This window comes from Pristiophorus japonicus, chromosome 5 (genome assembly GCF_044704955.1).
Source record: "Pristiophorus japonicus isolate sPriJap1 chromosome 5, sPriJap1.hap1, whole genome shotgun sequence".
Taxonomy (NCBI): Eukaryota; Metazoa; Chordata; class Chondrichthyes; family Pristiophoridae; genus Pristiophorus; species Pristiophorus japonicus.
This window is the reverse complement of record NC_091981.1, coordinates 44809899-44829620: the sequence shown is the minus strand read 5'-3', so window position 1 is coordinate 44829620 and position 19722 is coordinate 44809899. Positions and strand designations below refer to the sequence as shown.

Genomic DNA, 19722 nt, shown 5'->3' with positions numbered 1-19722 from the left:
CAAGGGGTATGGAGAGAAAGCAGGAAAGGGGTACTGAAGGAATGATCAGCCATGATCTTATTGAATGGCGGTGCAGGCTCAAAGGGCCGAATGGCCTACTCCTGCACCTATTTTTCTATGTTTCTACTTCTAAAATACTGAGATTTAAATTCTTTGTTATAGGTGTCGACATATGTATAGTATTTAAGAGAAAACAAATGGTTGTGAAAAATGTGATACAACAATCACTGCAAACCTTGTAGCAAAGCATATCTTCAGGTGTTTTTCTAATGACACGACGGGAGTCTATGGGGGGGCGAAATTGCCCTTTTTTATAGCCCCATTAGCATATCCGGGGTGCGCTAATGGAGCGCAGAGGTTATTGCCCGGAGGGAAGGGGCCGATAGCACTTTCCCCGGAGGTTTGGGGAGCATTGTGTTGCTAGTGCCGCGTCCCGGGCCAGCGCACATATGGTGATGACATCATCACCCTCACTGTTCCGTGCCGACCCCTTGCGGCGAGGATGGCGCCGGCCAATGTCACTGCCAACTTTGTGGGTCGCAAATATGGCAGACATCCGCCGCCGCACCCCTTAAAGGAGACGCTGTTTGCGCTGTGGGCCACCATATTTACCTCACTTCGACCAGGCCACCATCCTGCAGCCCGGCACTCTGCTTTGGGTGCCGGGTTGTTGGCCCGGTTGAGGGCGTCCCTGGTGGGTGCCAAAGGGATTGCAGAGTGTGTAGCAACCCTTCCCCTTAATTGAAGAGGAGGGGCGTTCTGCTGTGTCACCGTTATGAAGAGCATGCGTGTAGCGCAGATGTTGCCGGCAGGGTGCTGGGCTATGGAGTGCGGTGCTGGATGGAGCGCGGTGCTGGACTCAGCACTGTGCTACCGCCTGAGGGGGTCCCCTCCACATACGCAGAGCACCTTCAATAGCGTTCCGCCCCCATTGGGGGGGAGGGCCGAATTCCGCGTCGGCGGCGGAACTTCTCAGCCGGGCGATAAATGTCCCGGCCTCAGAAAGTTATCATCTTCAAACGCGACGCGGGGCAATTTCGCCCCCTAAATCTTTTAAGATGTAAAACAGACTCTTGAGCCTGATTTCATTAAGCGTACAATTTTCGGATGTAGTTGGTGGGCAAAATAACCCAACTCTGCGATAGCAATAGTGATTTCCAAGGCAGTGCAGATGATCTGTCAAGGCGTAACTTGAAAGATTGCAAGTTCACGCATGCAAAAATCCATATTGCAGTCTATTTTTTGTTGTGGCTATTTCATTCTCCATTTTGAACTTGCCTGGCATCTGTGCTAAGTTCAATTTTTTCCTGATTGACAAAGGCCAATTCCAAAGATAATTTTTTCGACCCATCACAAAATTAAGCATTGTAGTTTGAACCAAACTAATTATCATGGTTTCTGAAACAACCTATTACACCACTTTTATGCATTTGAAAGCTCAAATTAGCATGAACATCCAACAAGGTAATTTGTTGGCAGGGAAGGCAGTTGACCACCATGCAATAAGCTACCTTGTTAATAGAGCTCACAGGGGCCTGTCTTCTCCATTCTCATGTAACAGGCGAGAGACAAATTACTTAAAAAAATATATATATATGTATATAATTAATTCACAGAATGTGGGCGTTGCTGGCAAGGCCAGCATTTATTGGGCATCCCTAATTGCCCTTGAGAAGGTGTTGGTGAGCTGACTTCTTGAACTGCTACAGTCTGTGTGATGAAAGCACTCCCACAATGCTGTTAGGGATTTCCAAGATTTTGACCCAGCAACGATGAAGGAACTTGGCAACATATTTCCGAGTCAGAATGATATGTGACTGGAGGGGAAGTTGGGGATGGAAATGTTCCCATGTGCCTGTTGCCCTTGTCCTTCCAGATGGTAGAGGTCATGTGTTTGGGAGGTGCTGTCGAAGAAGCCTTGGCGAGTTGCACCAGTGCGTCTTGTAGATGGTACACACTGTAGCCACACTGCGCGATGCTGGAGCGAGTGAATGTTTAAGGTGGTGGTTGGGGTGCCGATCAAGTGGACTGCTTTGTCCTGCATGGTGTCGAGTTTCTTGAATTGGAGCTGCACTCATCCACATAAGTGGAGAGTATTCCATCACACTCCTGACTTGTGCCTTGTAGGTGGTGGAAAGGGTTTGTGGAGTGACTCACTCTGTAGCCACAGTATTTATGTAGCTTGTCCAGTTAAGTGTCAGCTCTGGCTCAATTGGTTTGAGTCAGAAGGTTGTGGATTCAAATCCCACTCCAGAAAGAGAACAAAATCGAGGCTGACACTCCAGTGCAGTACTGAGAAAGTGCTCCACTGTCGGAGGTGCCGTCTTTCAGATGAGACATTAAACTGAGGTAAAAGATCCCACGGAACTATTTCAAAGAATAGCAGGGGAGTATCCCTGATATCCTGGCCAACATTTATCCCTCGATCAACATCACAAAAAAACAGATTATTTGGTCATTTTCGCATTGCTGTTTGTGGGACCTTGCTGAGCGCAATTGGCTGGTGCGTTTCCTACATTACAACAGTGATTACACTTCAAAAATACTTCATTAGCTGTAAAGCACTTGGGGATGTCCTGAGGTCATGAAAGGCACTATATAAATGCAAGCCTTTTTTTTTGTCAATCATGACCCCCAGGATTTTGATGGTGCAAGATTCGATTATGGCAATGTAATTGAAAGTCAAGGGGAGGTAGTAGGACACTCTCTAGTTGGAGATGGTCATTGCCTGGCACATGTGTGGCACGAAAGTTACTTGCCATTTATCAGCCCAAGTCTGTATGCAGGCATGGACTGCTTCATTATCTGAGTAATTGCGAATGGAACTGAACACTGTGCAATCATCAGCAAACATCCCACTTCTGACCTTATGATGGAGGGAAGGTCATTGATGAAGCAGCTGAAGATGGTTGAGTCCGGGACCAATGCTCCCTGTAAGCTGCATGGCCGCATGACCATATAGCCGCTCAGCACTCCAGGGATCTCGCACAGCCGGCTTTTTAATGCAGAAATTGCGCATGTGCGGTATTTTGAAGGGGCCGTGCGGTGCCAAATAAAATTACAGGGAACATTGCCTAAGATAGCTAGGGGATTTGAGTATAGGAGCAGGGAGGTCTTACTGCAGTTGTACAGGGCCTTGGTGAGGCCTCACCTGGAATATTGTGTTCAGTTTTTATTTCCTAATCTGAGGAAGGACGTTCTTGCTATTGAGCGAATGCAGCGAAGGTTCACCAGATTGATTCCCGGGATGGCAGGACTGACATATGAGAGAGACTGGGTCGACTGGGCCTGTATTCACTAGAGTTTAGAAGGATGAGAGGGGATCTCATAGAAACATATAAAATTCTGACGGGACTGGACAGGTTAGATGCAGGAAGAATGTTCCTGATGTTGGGGAAGTCCAGAACCAGGAGACATAGTCTAAGGATAAGGAGTAAGCCATTTAGGACTGAGATGAGGAGAAACTTCTTCACTCAGAGCGTTGTTAACCTGTGGAATTCCCTAATGCAGAGAGTTGTTGGTTCATTGGATATATTCAAGAGAGAGTTAGATATGACCCTTACGGCTAAAGGGATCAAGGGGTATGGAGAGAAAACTGGAAAGGGGTACTGAGGTGAACGATCAGTCATGATCTTATTGAATGGTGGTGCAGGCTTGAAGGGCCGAATGGCCTACTCCTGCACCTATTTTCTATGTTTCGATGTAAGATGTCCCGGGGCTGAGCCTGTATTCACTAGAGTTTAGAAGGATGAGCTAGGTATGACTCTAGCCAGTGCAGTTTACCCCATGATTCCTGTTGTGTTCAGTTTTACAAGGACTCCTTGGTGCCACACTCAGTTAAATGCTGCCTTGATGTGAAGAGCATTCAGTCTCAACTCACCTCTGGAATTCAGCTCTTTTGTCCATGTTTGGACGAAGGCTGTAATGAGGTCTGGATCTGACAACAATAGTGATCTGCTATTCAATCTTTAATCTTGCATATTGTTTCTACAGTTAGAAACGATAACACATACCTTGGTTAGAAACCAACATTATACCCACTGCAGAGTTGATTCTTAACTGCTCTCTGAAATGGCCCAGCAAGCCACTGAGTTGTGTCAAAGTGCTACAAAAAATACAATAATAAAACCATTTGGCTGCTTGTTCCAGTGTCTCTTGTCTGTTGTAGACAGAAAAAGATTCATAAGTGAAATTATCTGAGAGTCAAGTGAGTGAGCCTAGCATTGCTCCTTCCATCCTTGGTTGTTCCGCAGTCTAGTGCTATTTTTTTGATGTATTCTTCATGTACTCCAGCAGAATCCACCCATTGTTCAAAGGATTTATGCCAATCACTACAACAATGGGCATGCAAATAAGCTGCCCCAGGAAACACTCCTATAAATAAACTCTCTTATTTTGACCATTGCGTAAATCTTTTTCCGTTGGTCTAACAGTATGTGAGGAAATGACCCTCTTTGTGCCAAGTGTTTTGGCAGTGCCAATTTTTTGTGATAATGGCCCAGAAATTGCGCCTCCGACCTGAAAAATTTCTAAAAATTTACCTGGTGGTCCGGGAGGTTTGGAGACTTGTGGTCCTGGGCCTCTATGCGAATGCTTGCATAGAGGCCCACATATTCCAGGGATGTAGGCGCTTCTTACACGGCCCTGGGATCATGTGGGTCGGCCCAACCACTCAAAGTAAGGTTATTCCCATTCATACTTGTGGTGAGTTCCGTATATACGGAATCACTATAAGTATGATTGGGAATACATAGAAACATAAAAACACAGAAAATAGGTGCAGGAGTAGGCCATTCGGCCCTTCAAGCCTGCACCACCATTCAATAAGATCATGGCTGATCATTCACCTCATTACCCTTTTTCTACTTTCTCTCTATACCCCTTGATCCCTTTAGCCATCAGGGCCATATCTAACTTGCTCTTGAATATATCTAACGAACTGGCATCAACAACTCTCTGCAGTAGAGAATTACACAGGTTAACAACTCTCTGAATGAAGAAGTTTCTCCTCATCTCGGTCCTAAATGGCTTACCCCTTATCCTTAGACTGTGACCCCTGGTTCTGGGCTTCCCCAACATCGGGAACATTCTTCCTGCATCTAACCTGTCTAGTCCTGTCAGAATTTTATATGTTTCTATGAGATCTCCTCTCATTCTTCTAAACTCCAGTGAATACAGGCCCAGTCGATCCAGTCTCTCCTCATATGTCAGTCCTGCCATCCTGGGAATCAGTCTGGTGAACCTTCGCTGCACTCCCTCAATAGCAAGAACATCCTTCCTCAGATTAGGAGATCAAAACTGAACACAATATTCCAGGTGAGGCCTCACCAAGGTCCTGTACAATTGCATTAAGACCTCCCTGCTGCTATACTCAAATCCCCTAGCTATGAAGGCCAACATGCCATTTGCCTTCTTCACCACCTGCTGTACCTGCATGCCAAACTTCAATGACTGATGTACCATGACACCCAGGTCTCGTTGCACCTCCCCTTTTCCTAATCTGTCACCCGTTTATCCCTACTCTCTGCTTCCTGTCTGCCAACCAGTTCTCTATCCACGTAAGTACATTACCCCCAATACCATGTGCATTAATTTTGCACACCAATCTCTTGTGTGGGACCTTGTCAAAAGCCTTTTGAAAGTCCAAATACATCATATCCACTGGTTCTCCCTTGTCCACTCTACTAGTTACATCCTCAAAAATTCTAGAAAATTTGTCAAGCATGATTTCCCTTTTATAAATCCATGCTGACTTGAACCGATTCTGTCACTGCTTTCCAAATGTGCTGCTATTTCATATTTAATAATTGATTCCAACATTTTCCTCACTACTGATGTCAGGCTAGCCAGTCTATAATTCCCCATTTTCTCTCTCCCTCCTTTTTTAAAAAGTGGTGTTACATTAGCTACCCTCCAGTCCATAGGAACTGATCCAGAGTCGATAGACTGTTGGAAAATGATCACCAATGCATCCACTACTTCTAGGGCCACTTCCTTAAGTACTCTGGGGTGCAGACTATCAGGCACTGGAGATTTATCGGCCTTCAATCCCATCAATTTCCCGAACACAATTTCCTGACTAATAATGATTTCCTTCAGTTCCTCCTTCTCGCTAGACCCTCGGTCCTCTCGTATTTCGGGAAGGTTATATGTGTGAAGACAGAACCAAAGTATTTGTTCAATTGGTATGCCATTTCTTTGTTTCTCATTATAAATTCACCTGATTCTGACTGCAAGGGACCTACGTTTGTCTTCACTAATCTTTTTCTCTTTACATAACTATAGAAGCTTTTGCAGTCAGTTTTTATGTTCCCAGCAAGCTTCCTGTTGAGCCACCTTCCCCATTTTATTTTTACCCCCAAAAACACACCAGCACTTAATATATCACATATTTAAAATTAATCAAAATAGAATTTAATTAATTATTTAAAACAACATTTTTAAATGGGTCTAAAAATAAATGTACCTTATTTAACAGGATTTTAAATGTTTAAATTATTTTTTAAATGTCTTTTTCTGTCCTTTAAAAGTCTTACGCCTGCTTTTATCAGTCATAAGAATTTTTTTAGGGCATTTGCTTAGCAGAAGTTGGGCAAATAGCCCAACTCTCCGCCCGCAGAGGCCCTTTACTTTAGTTTTAAGGTGGTTGGTGGAAGGTTTAGATGGGATTTGAGGGGGGGCTTCTTTACGCAGAGGGTTGTGGGGCTCTGGAACTTGCTGCCTGGAAGAGTGGTGGATGCAGAATCCCTCATCACTTTTAAGAAATGGTTGGATGGGCACTTGAAGTGCAGTAACCTGCAGGGTTACGGACCTAGAGCTGGTAATTGGGATTAGACTGGATGACCTTTTGTTGGACGGCGCAGATATAATGGTAATTACTGCAGGGAATAAAATACGGCCAGGGTGATCTCCTGGACTAGTTTCGATCGCCTGGAAAGGTCGGAGAGGAATTTTTCCAAATTTTTTCTCCCTAAATTGACCTGAGTTTTTATCTGGTTTGTACCTCTCCCAGGAGATCACATGGTTCCGGTTGGGGTGGTGTGTAGAATGTTTCAGTATAAGGGGTGTCGCAGTTGTGTGAGGTGGACTGGTTGGGCTAGGTGCTTCTTGCCTTTCCGTCATTGTTCATAGGTTTATATGTAACCTTTAGGGCTGCTGACCAAGGGCCATGTGGCTCTTTGTCGGCTGGCGTGGACATGATGGACCGAAATGGCCTCCTTCTGCGCTGTAAATTTCTATGTTTCTATGTTTCTACTTCCAGATGCGTACAATCTGTCAAGGTATCTTCACATGCCTAAACCCAGAACTTGTGGGTTCTTATGGGTGCGTGCGCACCTTGTACGCGTCTGTAGGGCCAATGGGAATTCACTTTATGTTTTTTTGGAGGAAGAAGAGCTGGAGCAATTCAGAGATGCGCTGCAGGTCAGATTGCACCAGAGCCAAATTGTATCCACCTGTCACTACCAGCCCACTCACATTTACAGGCAGAGATGCTCCTACCTGGCAGTGACTATACAGAATTTGCTGCACAAACTCTGGGTCAACAGATAGCCAGGTACCATCTGTTGCAAGGACAGTTGCAGGTAACATGCGGCATAGGGCTAGCATAGAAGGTAGTAATGGTTCCTTGACCTCCATCCAGACATGCTGCAATCCTTCTAAATAGGATGAATGCCCTTTAATGGCAAGCAGTCGCCACCTCCTCATTCTGTACTATCTTCACTTCACTTACCATCAAACAGGGGGTTGATGTGTGCTCCATCACTTCACCAGAGTCTTAGGCCTAGAAATTGGATATGGTCCGAAAACGGGCGGTGTTATGACCCAGCACTATTTAGCTGTGCCAGGTTAAAGTGGTCCAGGTAGCACGCAAAATTCATGCTGAGTGCTCATTTACATGATTATAGTGCTGATCTCAGCGCTAAACGCGCTGCTGATTGGTTTACCACTCAAAAGATGGGCCAATATCGGGTGGAGTTTAATTGCAAGTAATGATTGGTTGAGGCTTTCTCCACTATTTAAAGGAAAGGTGCTTTGATGCAGCAGCACCTCAAAGTTATGGTAGTTGGAGCTCAAATTGGGTTCACACCTGAAGTTTCAAGATACTGCTGAGCACCAGCAGAGTGAAAGAACGTGAAGGTTCTCAGATGTGGCTCTAGAGGAACTGGTGGTGGCCATGGAGAGGAGGCGAGCTGTTGTGTTCTCGCAGACTGGCAGGAAATCATCGGCCCATACTTGGAGAAGGCTCTGGCAAGAGATATCTGGATACATGACAGCCAACCGTGTGGTCCCCAGAACATGGATACAGTGTTGCAAGAAGTTTAATGACCTCACACAGCAGGTCAAGGTGAGTGAAGGCTTCAGCAAATGCCATATCCCACCATCTGCACCACAAGCCTCACACACTGCTCAATGCACCACACCCCCTTCACTCACCTACCAAGAATCTATATCTATCACCACTCAGACCTCACAATCATAGTTTCACTTCACCCTCACAACATTACCACTGCTGCAACACTCACATCTCACACCTTGCACACACTGATAGCTATTCAACTATGACTGGTACATCACTGAAACACATTGCACTACATTCACTGACGCAGTTCCCTTTCTCCTGCAGGCCATGATGGCTACAATTGCCAAGAGCAACGGGAGATGGGAGGCGCCCAAGCCATAATACAACCCTTATGCCCATTCCTAATCCTTCTTCCCACATCCCACTTCCCCCTCACCCCTCATCCCACAATCACTTCTCACTGACAAGCTGCTGATGCTGTATGCATGAATATCTTGCTTTCTTCCCCGCTCCCCTCATCATAACTCGACTCTTGTGCCTTTCTGCTTTCAATTGACCCAGATCTGCCAGCCGCACAGTCTATCCCCGAAGCAATGGAGCAGAGTGAAGGAGAAGAAGGCAGCAAATCACACTGACAGACACCAGCTCAGAAACTGGCAGTGTGTGGAATCTAGAGGGTAGTATAAAGGCGGGATCTGAACATGGTGAGGCATTGGGCATGAGTGGGCTGCAGCAAGGCCAGGGGGAAAGGGTAGCTCGAGGGCCAGCTCCCTGAACGGCGAGTTCACACCTGAGTTCTGCTGCTCACGACTCAGATGAGGATCTTGATGGGGCGGCCTTCAGATGGGCATGCACACCGAATTGCTCGGTGCAATGGGAAGCCTGCCAGAGAGCCTCTTGACAATATAAAGGAGCATGGAGGAGTCTGGCTCCAACATTTGGCGGGGCTTTGCGCAGAACTTAGAACCCATAATTTCCAGGCTGGAAATGATGGACAAGTCCAGGAGAGACTGTCGACCCGCCCCCTCTTGCCTGGCCGAAACCCTCCCTGGTGGTCCGGTGACGCAAAGTTTTAAAAACACGGAGGCTCTCCCCTTTAAGTGAAGTGGAGAGCCGTGGCGATGCGGCGCCATGATGACCTCATCGCGGCGGTTACTCCACTTCCATCCCTAACTTCCGCCCCTCAGTTGCTGTCACCGCTGCATTTTTGTCCCTCAAGTGTAGTCACCAGCTCAGAACCAAAACCAAAAAAAACCTAATTTGTACCCTGTGCTCTCTGAAGACTCTACATGGGTAAGGCCTCCTGTTGAGAGCTCTCCTGGCCCTCCTCCATCCTGTTCTCCTCTTCCTTGTTGCCTCTGCTCCTTCTCTCGAAGATACTCGAGCATGAGGTGGACTGCCAGTGGTGCTCCTATGACTGTGTGTGTGTTGTGAGCAGAAGCCTTTAAATGAGAATAAAGGCATTCTCCACACTCCCTGTCACCTTAGGACTTTGAAAGAAGTTTAGAAAGCTGCGAGAGTTGCAGACAGAATCATAGAATAGTATAGCATAGAAGGAAGCCATCCAACCTAACGAGTCTATGCCAGCTCTTTTGAAGAGTGATCCAGTTAGTTCCACTCAGAGCCAGTCAAGCTGAACAAATATATCAGCAGCAAGTTGTTGCTGATGATACCTTTGAATAATGCTGCTGGAGGCTCCTTCCTGCTTGTGAACGCTTGGTCAGCTGCTCGTAATTAACACCGGTAAGTTGAGCGGCGCACTCCAAAATGGCAGATCCGGCGACAAGTGAGCATTGCACACTGACTGATGTTACAATCTGTATAATCTCCATATCGTTAGCAAACTCAGACATCGGCAGTGCTGTCGCCCAGCCATTTTCTTTGCCAAGACAGGCCTCAACAGCTAGCGCAAACACGATGGGCTAGAAATTGCGAAGAGCCCCGTTTGGGGCGCTAACTTTTCAGAGAGCGCAAAATAAATTTTGCTCCCGGGAACTTCCGCTTTAGCGCTCCAAGGTGGAAGTGGAGCGCTAAATCAAGTGCTGTCACTTCCCTTGCGGGGAGAAATTGGTCTGGTTTGCGCTTCCCATTAGTGCTTGCGTGGGGTGGTAACGGAGCATTAAGGGGTTACCGACCGGTCGTGGCAAATTTACCAATGCCCGCAAACCTCCCTGGCAGTTTTGTGCTGGTGCTAACACTTACTGCCTCACTCTCTTGCGCCCCATAGATAGTGATATTCGCTCTTACCCCTGCAGCATTGTTGGGCGTCAACAACGGCAGCTGCAAGAGGCGTTGTCACCTTGCTTGGTCGCTTGGGGAGCAATATTTAAAAGCAGTGGAGGTCAGGTTGTGCAAAATGTATTTCTCCTCTCAGTCTGGTGCCTCCTGATTTGTTTTGATGCTGTGATTCTTCAGCCCCGCTTGGGGCTGTTATGCATGTGGCGCAGGTCCCATGGCCCCACAGAGATAGCATGAGGATAGCTCCAAACCAACATTGGCTCTTCCCTTTAAGGCAGTGCTGCACGGAACATTGTTCAGCGCTCTGCTGGAGAAGTGCTAAGCGAAGTGATAGCACTTGATTAAGCGCTCCACTTCCCTCTTGGAGGACTAAACTGGAAGTTCCCAGGAGCAAAAATTATTTTTCGCTTGACAATAATTTTGCGCTCCCTGAAAAGTTAGCGCCCCAAATGGGGTGCTTCGTAATTTCTAGCCCTGAGAGCGCTAAAGTGAATGAGAGGGGCAGTACCCAAACTGAGCAATGGTGAGCAGGTTACTGCAGGAGGATTTCCTGGAGTGCATAAGGGATTGTTTTCTCGACCAATATGTCGAGGAACCAACTAGGGGGGAGGCCATCTTAGACTGGGTGTTGTGTAATGAGAGAGGATTAATTAGCAATCTCTTTGTGCAAGGCCCCTTGGGGAAGAGTGACCATAATATGGTGGAATTCTACATTAGGATGGAGAATGAAACAGTTAATTCAGAGACCATGGTCCAGAACTTAAAGAAGGGTAACTTTGAAGGTATGAGGTGTGAATTGGCTAGGATAGATTGGCGAATGATACTTAAGGGGTTGACAGTGGATGGACAATGGTAGACATTTAGAGACCGCATGGATGAATTACAACAATTGTACATCCCTGTCTGGCGTAAAAATAAAAAAGGGAAGGTGGCTCAACTGTGGCTATCAAGAGAAATCAGGGATAGTATTAAAGTCAAGGAAGTGGCATACAAATTGGCCAGAAATAGCAGCGAACCTGGGGACTGGGAGAAATTTAGAACTCAGCAGAGGAGGACAAAGGGTTTGATTAGGGCAGGGAAAATAGAGTACGAGAGGAAGCTTGCAGGGAACATTAAGACGGACTGCAAAAGCTTCTATAGCTATGTAAAGAGAAAAAGGTTAGTAAAGACAAACGTAGGTCCCCTGCAGTCAGAATCAGGGGAAGTCATAACTGGGAACAAAGAAATGCCAATTGAACAAATACTTTGGTTCGGTATTCACTAAGGAGGACACAAACAACCTTCCGGATATAAAAGGGGTCAGAGGGCCTAGTAAGAAGGAGGAACTAAGGGAAATCCTTATTCGTCGGGAAATTGTGTTGGGGAAATTGATGGGATTGAAGGCCGATAAATCCCCAGGGCCTGATGGACTGCATCCCAGAGTACTTAAGGAGGTGGCCTTGGAAATAGCGGATGCATTGACAGTCATTTTCCAACATTCCATAGACTCTGGATCAGCTCCCATGGAGTGGAGGGTAGCCAATGTAACCCCACTTTTTAAAAAAGGAGGGAGAGAGAAAACAGGGAATTATAGACACCGGTCAGCCTGACATCGGTAGTGGGTAAAATGATGGAATCAATTATTAAGGATTTCATAGCAGTGCATTTGGAAAGAGGTGTCATGATAGGTCCAAGTCAGCATGGATTTGTGAAAGGGAAATCATGCTTGACAAATCTTCTGAAATTTTTTGAGGATGTTTCCAGTAGAGTGGACAAGGGGGAACCAGTTGATGTGGTGTATTTGGACTTTCAGAAGGCTTTCGACAAGGTCCCACACAAGAGATTAATGTGCAAAGTTAAAGCACATGGGATTGGGGGTAGTGTGCTGATGTGGATTGAGAACTGGTTGTCAGACAGGAAGCAAAGAGTAGGAGTAAATGGGTACTTTTCAGAATGGCAGGCAGTGACTAGTGGGATACCGCAAGGTTCTGTGCTGGGGCCCCAGCTGTTTACATTGTACATTAATGATTTAGACGAGGGGATGACACTAAGTTGGGTGGCAGTGTGAGCTGCGAGGAGGATGCTATGAGGCTGCAGAGTGACCTGTATAGGTTAGGTGAGTGGGCAAATGCATGGCAGATGAAGTATAATGTGGATAAATGTGAGGTTATCCACTTTGGTGGTAAAAACAGAGAGACAGACTATTATCTGAATGGTGACAGATTAGGAAAAGGGAAGGTGCAACGAGACCTGGGTGTCATGGTACATCAGTCATTAAAGGTTGGCATGCAGGTACAGCAGACGGTTAAGAAAGCAAATGGCATGTTGGCCTTCCTAGCGAGGGGATTTGATTACAGGGGCAGGGAGGTGTTACTACAGTTGTACAGGGCCTTGGTGAGGCTACACCTGGAGTATTGTGTACAGTTTTGGTCTCCTAACTTGAGAAAGGACATCCTTGCTATTGAGGGAGTGCAGCAAAGGTTCACCAGACTGATTCCCGGGATGGCGGGACTGACATATCAAGAAAGACTGGATCACCTGGGCTTGTATTCACTGGAGTTCAGAAGAATGAGAGGGGATCTCATAGAAACGTTTAAAATTCTGATGGGTTTAGACAGGTTAGATGCAGGAAGAATGTTCCCAATGTTGGGGAAATCCAGAACCAGGGGTCACAGTCTAAGGATAAGGGGTAAGCCATTTAGGACCGAGATGAGGTGAAACTTCTTCACCCAGAGAGTGGTGAACCTGTGGAATTCTCTACCACAGGAAGTAGTTGAGGCCAATTCACTAAATATATTCAAAAAGGAGTTAGATGTAGTCTTTACTACTAGGGAGATCAAGGGGTATGGCGAGAAAGCAGGAATGGGGTACTGAAGTTTCATGTTCAGCCATGAACTCATTGAATGGCGGTGCAGGCTCGAAGGGCCGAATGGCCTACTCCTGCACCTATTTTTTATGTTTCTATGTTTCTATGTTTCTACTGGTGAGCAAGTGCTGCTTGATAGCACTGTCAATGACACCTTCACTTTGCTGATGAATGAAAGTAGACTGATGGGGTGGTAATTGGCTGGATTGGATTTTTCCTGCTTTTTATGGACAGGACATACCTGGGCAGTTTTCCACATTAAAATCATTGAACCGTAGAAATTTACAGCACGGAAGGAGTCCATTTCGGCCCATCGTGTCCATGTCAGCCGACAAAGAGCTATTCAGCCTTATCGCACTTTCCAGCTCTTGGCCCATAGCCCTGTAGGTGACAGCACTTCAAGTGCACATCAAAGTACTTTTTAAATGTGGTGAGGGTTTCTGCCTCTACCACCCTTTCAGGCAGTGAGTTCCAGAGCTACACCAGCCTCTGGGTGAAGAAATTTCCCCTCAAATCCCCTCCAAACCTCCTACCAATTACTTTAAATCTATGTCCCCTGGTTGTTGACTCCTCTGCTAAGGGAAATAGGTCCTTCCTATCCACTCTTTCTAGGCCCCTTATAATTTTATACACCTCAATAAGGTCTCCCCTCAGCCTCTTCTGTTCCAAAGAAAATAAACCCAGCCTATCCAATCTTTCCTCATAGCTAAAATTCTCCAGTCCAGGCAACAACCCCGTAAATCTCCTCTGTACCCTCTCTAGTGCAATCACATCTCTCCTGTAATGTCGGGTAGATGCCAATATTGTAGCTGTACTGGAACAGCTAGACTAGAGGCGTGGCTAGTTCTGGAGCACAAATGTTCAGCACGACAGCTGGGATGCTGTCGGGGCCCATAGCCTTTGTTGTATCCAGTGCGCTCAGCCGCTTCTTGATAGCACATGGAGTGAATCGAATTGGCTGAAAGCTGGCTTCTGTGATGGTGGGGGACCTCAGGGGGAGGCCGATATGGATCATCCACTTGGCACTTCTGTTTGAAGATAGTTGTAAACGCTTCAGCCTTGTCATTTGCACTTTACGCAACGGCTACCAACATCTTTTCCTTTATATGTAGCCACATAACTTTAAGAGTGGCTGTATCCCTTTAAATTTACGCATCAATCTTTGTAAGCTGCATTTTATTGGCGACTTGTATGCAGTTTCCTGTTCCCCTCACCCTCTAGTCAGCTTCCAGTGCCATGTCCAAAATCGGGTCAGACCTTACCCACACTATATAAATTAAGTTGACCTGAGGAACTCCAGAGATAACGAGGGTTAAACTCGTTGCTTTAGTGTGGTTTGGGCATAGTCTAACTGGCAAAATACCTAGTTTGCCCATCCATAAACAAAAATCATTTTTCCATTCGTGCTGTATTTTAGATTTTACTTCACTCATCTGAAATAGCTATATTACTCATTTATGACTTCATTACAGAAGTGCTCCAGCTGTGCTTGTACCTCTCAGCTATGTTCTTATCTTTACTGGCTGTGTCCATATCGCCCTAATTTATTCTCCGATTCCTCTGGTAGTTTTCTATTTTGACCATCTGCCTTCTGTTTGAAATAGGCTGTGTTCCAATTTGCCACTTTGAAGTTATCCACTTTGGTAGGAAAAATAGAAAAGCAAAATGTTTTTATAATTGTGAAAGATTGGGAAATGTTGGTATTCAGAGGAACCTAGGTGTCCTTGTATGCGAATCACAGGAAGTTAACATGCAGGTACCGCAAGCAATTAGGAAAGCAAATGATATGTTAGCCTTTAATACAAAGGGATTGTCGTATAAGAGTAAAGAAGTCTTACTACAATTATATACTACAATCCTCCCCTCCCCCTTTCAGTGCACCAGCACTTCCTTAAGAATCTGTTACATTTTTAACTTTTGCCAATTCTGATGAAGGGTCATAGACCTGAAACGTTAACTCTGTTTCTCTCCACAGATGCTGCCTGACCTGCTGAGATTTCCAGCACTTTTTGTTTTTATTTCAGATTCCAGCATCTGCAGTATTTTTGCTTTTGCACAATTTTATATAGGGCCTTGGTGAGACCACACATGGAGTACTGTCTACAGTTTTGGCCTCATTACCTAAGGAAGGATATACTTGCCATAGAGGCAGTGCAATGAAGGTTCACTAGACTGATTCTTGGGGTGAGGGGATTGACCTATGTGGAGAGAGTGAGTAAATTAGGCTTATATTTCCCAGAGTTTAGAAGAATGAGAAGTGATCTCATTAAAACTTATAAAATTCTTAAAGGGCTTGACAGGGAAGATTCTGGGAGAAGATTTCTGCTGGCTAGGGAGTCTAGAACTAGCAGTCTCAGTCTCAGAATAAGGGGTTGGCCATTTAGGACTGAGATGAGGAGAAATGTCTTCATTCAAAGTGTTGTGACTCTTTGGAATTCTCTACCCCCGAGAGCTGTGGATGTTCAGTCGTTGAGCATGTTCAAGACAGAGATCGATTTTTGGATACAAAGGGAATCAAAGGGATACGGTGATTGTTTGGGAAGGTGGAGTTGAGGTAGATCAGCCATGAACTTATTGAATGGCATAGCAGGCTCAAAGGGGCCGAATGGCCTACTCCTGTTCCTATTTCTTATGTTCTTATGTTCAATGCTCCCTGAACTCTGTTTAAATATTCCTAGCAGTATTTCTCTCTTCTTCTGATTTTGTTGTGATCTATCTAGCTGTCTTCTAATCACCCCTTATTTTGTTTACCATTTGTCTCATTGTTTTTTAATATAACTGAGTCTCTGCTGTATTCTAGTCTCTTGGGCTGCCACGTGATGATTGTAGCCAGTACACAGATATCTCCTGCCTTTCCTCTTCCTTAGAATTGTTTCAACTTCCTGCCCAGCTACTGTATTTCCCAATGGTTTTTATACATTTCTGAAAGTGATTTGAACTCTGATCTATCTCTATAAGACTCCACTTGCAGATTTGTGCTATTTTTATAGCATATCACTACTGAGGGGTAATTTACCAAATCTGCAGTGCTCATAAGGGCCCTTCCCCATTGGCAGCACATAACAGAAATTCAGCTGCATCCTGCCAATAATTTTTTAACCTCTAATTTTTAACCACAATAGAACGAGCACATAATCTAGGCTGATATTCCAGTGCCATACTGCGGGATTGTTGCATTGTCAGAGATGCTGTTCTTTGGCTGAGATCTTGAACTGTGGCTCCATCTGCCTATTTCAGTTACTCAGATGGACATTATAGATCCCATGATAAATAAGTAGTAAGTTCTCCTGATGTCCTAGGCAATATTATTCCCTCAACCAACACCACCAGAAATAGATTAATTGGTCATTTATCTCAGTGCTCTTTGTGGGATCTGCTAAGTCCAGCTTCCCATTGCTGGTGCATACTTGTAAAATGACTCCTCTGGACTCCAGATTGCAGTATTGCCCATTACCACCCAGGTGTTTTTGATTCTCCAGAGGATGCAATAATGAAACTTGGAGCACACTATATATTTTTAATCCATTTTTAGTGCATTTTTTAATCCCTCTGTATAATTGAAACAGTTTCACAGTTATGATATGCCTTGAATATGATTTAGAATTCTTTAAAGTTGAAATACTTCGGGCTAGAAATTGCGAAGCACCCTGTTTGGGGTGATATCTTTTTGAAGGAGCACAAAAGTATCGCCAGGCGAGAAAGATTTTTTGCTCCCGGAAACTTCTGCTTTAGCGCTCCAAGAGGGAAGTGGAGTGTTAAATCAAGCGCTACCACTTCCCTTACAGCGCTAAAGTGTGTGAGAGGGGCAGCAGAGCGCTGAGCAATGTTCAGTGCAGCGCTGCTGTCTTTACAGGCTCGTTCCCTCTCTTAAAGGGAAGGGCCAATGAATCTTCATACTGTCTCTGTGGGGCCACGGGACCTGTGCTATGTGCATAACAGCCCCAAGCACTCTGAGAGTACAGGGCTGAGCAATCGTGGAGTCAAAAGAAATCAAGGGGCACCAGAATGGGGAGAGAAATTCATTTGACCTGACCTCCACTGCCTTTAAATATCACTCCCAAGCATCCAACAGAGGTGACAGTGCCTCCTGCAGCTGCCGTTGTTGATGCTTGGTGATGCTGCAGGGGGCGGGACCGAATATCACATCTGGGGTGCTGCAACTACGAGGAACATTTTGCCCATGAATGGGCCCGCATAGTCTACGTGCACTCGCGACCACGGTTTGGTAGGCCAGGGCCAGGGGCTCAGTGGAGCCTCCCTGGGGGCATTGCTGAGTTGGGCACAAATGGTGTACCTTCGGACGCAGAGCTCCAAGTCCGCGTCAATACCAGGCCACCAGACGTGGGATCTGGCTATGGCCTTCATGAGAACGATCCCCGAGTGCTCACGGTGGAGCTCCCGGACAAATGCCTCTCTGCCTCGTAGAGGCATGACTACTCGGCTGGCCCACATCAGGCAGTCTGCTTGTAGTGATAGCTCATGCATGCGCCTGTGAAAGGGTTTTAATTCCTCGGAGCGGGCATCGCGGGCCTCTGCCCAGTCACCGGTTAGGACACATCTTTTTACTAAGGATAACGTGGGGTCGCTGGCCGTCCAGGCTCTGATTTGGCGAGCCGTCATGGACGAACCTGTAGACTCAAAGGCATTGATTGCCATGACTATCTCACAGTCCTGTTCGTCAGACCCTTCCGTGGTCGTCAAGGGTAGCCTGCTGAGCACATCGGCACAGTTGTCTGTGCCTGGTCTGTGTCTTATAGTATAGTCGTAGGACGCCAGCATGAATGCCCACTGTTGAATTCGCACCGAGGCGTTGGCGTTTATTGCCTTACTCTCAGATAGGAGGGACGTGAGGGGCTTGTGGTCGGTTTCTAACGCGAACTTGGCCCCGAAAAGGTATTGGTGCATCTTTTTGACACCGTACACGCACGTGAGCGCCTCCTTCTCTACCATTCCGTACTCGCGCTCCGCCCGCGAAAGTGACCTGAAGGCATAAGCTATGGGTTGTAATTTGCCCACACTATTGACATGATGCAAAACACACCCGACCCCATACGCTGACTCATCGCATGTGAGAACTAGCTTTTTACCTGAGTCAAAGAAAGTCAAAACACTGTTGGAACACAGAAGGTTGCGTGCCTTATTGAAGGCGCGTTCCTGGGCGTCCCCCCAAAACCAATCGCACCCCTTCCTGAGTAGCACGTGGAGAGGCTCCAGCAGCGTTCTTAAGTTCTGCATAAAGTTCCCAAAGTAATTGAGTAGCCCGAGAAAGACGCGCAGTTCTGAGACATTCCGGGGCGTGGGTGCCAGGCGAATTGCTTCTGTTTTGGACTCTGTTGGGCGGATTCCATCAGCGGCAATCCTTCTGCCCAAAAATTCAACCTCGGGTGCGAGAAACAGGCACTTGGATTTCTTGACTCGTAGGCCTACCCGATCCAACTGCTTTAGTACTTCCTCCAAATTACGGAGATGAGAGTCGGTGTCCCTGCCCGTGATAAGTATGTCGTCTTGAAATACAACCGTCCCTGGGATGGACTTGAGCAGACTCTCCATGTTGCGCTGGAATATGGCAGCTGCCGACCTGATGCCGAATGGGCATCGATTGTACATGAAAAGGCCTCTGTGTGTTGATGGTGGTGAGTAGCTTGGATTCCTCGGTCAATTCTTGCGTCATATACGCAGATGTGAGGTCTAATTTTGAGAAAAGTTTACTTCCAGCTAATGTGGCAAATAAGTCCTCCGCTCTGGGCAGCGGGTTCTGGTCCTGTAGAGAGACTCTGTTTATGGTAGATTTGTAGTCCCCACAGATTCGTACGGATCCATCAGGCTTCATGACTGGGCCGATGGGACTTGCCCAGTCGCTAAATTCCACAGGTGATATAATGCCTTCCCGCAGAAGCCTGTCTAGTTCGTGTTAATCTTTTCCCTCATCACATAGGTTACAGCTCTAGCCTTGTGATGGACCGGTCTAGCATCATGTGTGATGTAGATTTTGATTTTGGCCCCTTTGAAAGTGCCCACACCTGGCTGAAAGAGATGCTCAAATCGCTTTATAACTGTTGAGCAGGAGGTCCGTTCCTCTAATGACATGGCATGGACATCATCCCATTTCCAGTTTAGTTTTGCCAGCCAGCTTCTCCCCAGCAGTGTTGGGGGGTCTCCGGGGACAATCCACAGGGGAAGTCGGTTCACTATCCCTTTGTGTGTGACAGAGAGCATGGTGCTGCCGAGGACTGGTACGATTTCTTTGGTATAGGTCCTTAGTGTGGTGTCGACCCTTGTGAGTTTTGGTCTGTCTCTTTTATGCGGCCACAGTTGTTCAAATTGTTGAGCGCCCATG

At 46.3% G+C, this 19722-nt stretch overlaps 1 protein-coding gene across 5 annotated transcripts in view; it reads left to right on the top strand.

Moving 5' to 3' along the window:
* The window catches only part of LOC139263792 (uncharacterized protein C7orf57-like), a 194314-nt gene that overhangs the window by 31759 nt on the left and 142833 nt on the right, over positions 1–19722 (top strand). The gene's annotated exons all lie outside the window — the stretch shown is intronic.